At 37.3% G+C, this 4,321-nt stretch overlaps 1 long non-coding RNA gene across 1 annotated transcript; it reads left to right on the top strand.

The window, feature by feature from the left end:
• Positions 1 to 361: 361 nt before the first annotated feature.
• On the top strand, positions 362 to 2,433 carry LOC126382987 (uncharacterized). Its single transcript, XR_007569104.1, has 3 exons — positions 362 to 469; positions 1,434 to 1,492; positions 1,837 to 2,433. It is a non-coding gene; the product is annotated as an uncharacterized LOC126382987 (long non-coding RNA).
• Positions 2,434 to 4,321: the final 1,888 nt, after the last annotated feature.

Here is a 4,321-nt window from a genome sequence, read left to right as displayed (position 1 = left end):
AGCAAGTACAGCTACAGCATTCATGAGGAAAAAAAGGCTGCAATGTTGCAAGGTGGACATGCAGCACTCTCCCTCATAGATGTCAGTAAGATGCACATCCTGTGGTGTCCTGGCCTTAAAAGTGAGTGTGAAATGCAGTTACCTAAACATTATTGTCAAACTCAAATTCATTAGCAATTAAAGTGAAGATCTTGACCTGCTTTTATACATCATGATGTAGGTTTTATTAAATGTGGTAATACTATACATATACTATATGTAATTCTTTAAATTTGATGTTTGATTTGTGTTTAATCAATTAGAGGAAAATATCCTAGACCATGCAATCCTTAAGCCATTCTACTAATCAAAGTTCTCTTCAGTTTGCAGAGAGAATTTTACAGGGGGAGTCAATCGATCTTGACACTTCAAAGAAGGCAGTACACAAGTTGAGGCTGGACATAGCCACTTCCCCCCCTCAGAGAATCTGGTGTGTATCCTTTTTGCTCTACATTGTCAATCACTTCATGTTGTTAGTTTTATGCATGTTATCTCATAAATATGCAACTATAAGCCAGTGAATTAACACTGTGCAATGCAAATTTTAATACAGAAGTAAATACTTACATAAACAAACTCGTTAATATATATTCTTTATCTCAATTACAAACAATACAGATAACATCTATGATTAAGGTTTGTAATTAATCTCTGCTAGATCACATTTAACAATGGAAGTGCCATTCATTTTTTGTGATAAAGTTATAATTTATGTAAAAAGTCCACTATAATAAAGACTAGGGTGACATAAATCATGCTTATGTAGGAAAAATTTAAATGAAACAATGTTTTCATTGATGTTTATTATTTTGAACTGATATTCTCAGTTGATTTTCACCTTTATCTTATTCTAATCAAAGCTGTAAAGCAATTACAGGTGATGAACAACAATAGAAACACGATAACCAAACATCGATTTTAGTCATTTCATTTTCTTTATTGGCTCTATCAACATGAAACAATCCAATATGGAACTCACCATTAACATGATGTAGAGTTATTTATCTGTTTTGTCCATCCCCCGATGTGCAGATGTGAGGGGTACAGTGCAAGGAAATTTTGACATTTTTTAGAATAACATTGTGCAGGTTCCCACTCTGCAGAGGGTAAAGAAAGTGGGAGCAGATGGCTACTTGGTGCTGGGATTGTAACAATGTAGCAGGTGTATGTGTGTATATATCTCTCTCTTCTCTTCTCTTCTCTTCTCTTCTCTTCTCTTCTCTTCTCTTCTCTTCTCTATCTGTATGTGTGAGTGAGTGAGTGAGTGAGTGAGTGAATGAGTGAGTGAGTGACAAAGCCATGAACTTTCAGGTTGAAAATTGTATCCTTGTTGACCATAACACTACATAAAGGTTAATCTGAACATATTTATTGAATACTGTTTGTCTTAACAGATGATCTAAGCAGCCTGTGCTTTTATTGTGGGATGGAGGACCAGGATGAAACACAATAGGTAATTTCTTGACATTGCAAAATGTAAAAAATGAAAAAGAATATTTTTTTCAGACTTGATCAACATTAGGTTTGCAGTGGTAATTACAACAGTCTTCTGCATCCTCAGCATCTACTAACAAAGGCATGATTAATGTTGTGCTCATTTTATGTAGACATGTAAGATTACTTCAATATACTTCAATGCTTACTTCAAGATTAATTCAGTTTTTAGTTAGAGCACAACATTTACGTTGGTGAGAACTTCCAAAAATTGAAGGAATAGTACAAATATTAGCAATCAGTTAATTTAGAGATATCCTATAATGCAAAACTTATGTACCATTACATGTCCCTGTTTTCCAGATTTGCTGTGACGTCTGTCAGAAGTGGTACCACCATGAATGTTGTTGGGAATAGAATGATTTTGTGTGTTTTACTATAAGTTGTGTTTCACTATATAAGTTTTAGATGTGTGAACAATGAGAATACTGAATGATTTCAGCTGATCTGAATGTGTTTGCTTTGCAGAAGTGGAGAAGTACAGGAGAGGAAGAGACATGAAGTCTGAGGAGCACATACCGCAATGCTTAGATAATTAGTTTCATATATGGTAAAAAGAATAGAAAGTGATGTACAGATAGTAAGGTACAGCACATGTAGGGAGTTGTGTTGTTCTCTTGTCTTTCAAAACAGGAACCACGCCCCCACCGCCAGCGGGAAGGAGTCAGATTAACACGAGGCAGGGGCGTGGTGTGGTGAAGGAGGGAGTGGAACTGCCAATGAGAAGAGGACAATGCCTCGCGTGCACAATGACACTCTGTTACGCTCAAATATACTGGGTCAGGGGAAGGACAGGAGGTCAGACTTCGTGAACTGACACACCTTTGTTGTTCGGCAGGGACGTGAAGTTGAGAGCCAGAGCTCTGTAATTTTATTCCTTTACTGCTTAATAAACTACATTAACTGAGACCGAATATCTTCTCCTATTGCTTCATTAAAGAACACGCAGGACTGAGCTCACACATAGCACACTGGAGAGTAGGATGAGCCTCGAGTCCCACAATGTGTACAGAGGCCTCCAGTGGATGAGCAGTACCTGTGCTCTGCATGCAAGTAGTGGTGTCCCTTGTTGTTACCTCTGCCAAGGAGATTGTGTTTTCACCCACATCTGTTGGTTTGTTTGTCTGTCAGCAGGATCCAGAAAAAGAGGTGCATTCTGTAATATTTTTTCACTTGTTTTTACATTGTGAGATAGGGCCTTGTCAAAGGTATGCACTCTACTGAGTGCCCTTCTAGTTTTTGCAGCATTATTTATTTTAGTGGTTATTCTCTATATTACTGTTTGAATATTTGCTTTATTATTGATATATTTATTGTATTTATGTTTTTTTCTAGAAAGACAATTTAAAAAATGTTCTGTTATTTCATGTGATGGTGTTGAATGTTTTCAAGGTGGTGGTATCTGTAAATGCTCCCAATGAGTGAGTCTGTGTATGTATATCCCAAAAGAAGAGTTGAGGTGAACGTGTTTGTCACCGCTAGTCATAACGATTTCCTTCAAATTGCACTAACCTAGTGAGAGATAGTCAGAAATTTGTCTCTGTTGGTCCCAGCATCAAATACTTTTGAGAGTATAGTTATAGGACTGGTGCCGATAAGTGGAGTAAGTTTCATGAATGTGACACTTTCCTTGTGGGAGATAGTATATATTTCAAAATGGACCTGTTAAATCCTAATCATTATATGACAAAAACTGTCCAATAAAACAATACATCAGAACGCAACTTTATACAGAGAGGCCGTGGATCACAAAGGGGATACAAAATGGCTGTAAAAAACACCCAATATAAAGAATTCATAAAACACAGAACTACAGAGACAGAAAATAAATGTAATAAACACACAATATATAAACCAGAATCAGAATAAACTTTATTGTCCTCAAGGAAGAAATTTGTCTTGGACATAAGTACATAGCGGCTGCAATCTCCTTCAGTTTACATACAACATAGGTGACACGTGTGGACATACAGTAACATCGACAGTCTACACATTACTGGTATCTGGATTATCCATCAGATATGAGAAATTGCACTAAACCCTCACAAGTAATATTGCACATAGATCAAAAGTAACGTGCAGGAAGCGATTACACATGGATAAAAAAGGTAACGTAAATATATTATATTCTGTTCACTTTCAAATTATCTGGACTTTAAACAGAATGTGACGTGGAATGAGAATGCTATTGATTTGTGTAGGTTGTCATTCGTAGTAAATTGTATCTCGAAAAACATGAGCATTTCGTCCCTTTTGACATTTACTCACTTTATAAATGAATAAAGGGTCTTGTTGGTATTATCTGTACGTTTGGTTGTCGTTTAAGGCGATGGTCTTCAAATGCGCGTTCCCGCGACCAAGGGTGCATTTCACGGCAGGCGTGCTTAATACGGCATTACCCCGTCCCAAGAGTACGTCGCAAAGCAACAGAGTGAAGACAACTTTCAGTGAGTTAATTTTGACTGTTTTTTCTTGAGAAGTACATCGTGTTATCCATTCAGGTAACAATTTCTGACGAGGGCAAAATGTCGGCTATTTGGGATTGTTTTCCCCTCACCGCAGCACCGCTGTTCTGCTTTACAAGGTAAATGCTAGCTAGCTCTTAGCTCATGCCCAGCATGCTAACTAGGGATGTCCCGATCCAGCTTTTTCACTTCCGATCCAATACCGATATTACAGCCTTGAGTTTTGGCCGATACCGATACCGATCCGATCCAAGCGCGTATTATACATATTCACTTATTTTGTTGTCAGTCATGTTAGAAAAGGTTTGATCAAGCGATATTAC

This window comes from Epinephelus moara, chromosome 2 (assembly GCF_006386435.1).
Source record: "Epinephelus moara isolate mb chromosome 2, YSFRI_EMoa_1.0, whole genome shotgun sequence".
Taxonomy (NCBI): domain Eukaryota; kingdom Metazoa; phylum Chordata; class Actinopteri; order Perciformes; family Serranidae; genus Epinephelus; species Epinephelus moara.
The sequence above is the reverse complement of the archived record's forward strand: the minus strand, read 5'-3'. Positions and strand labels throughout refer to the sequence as shown.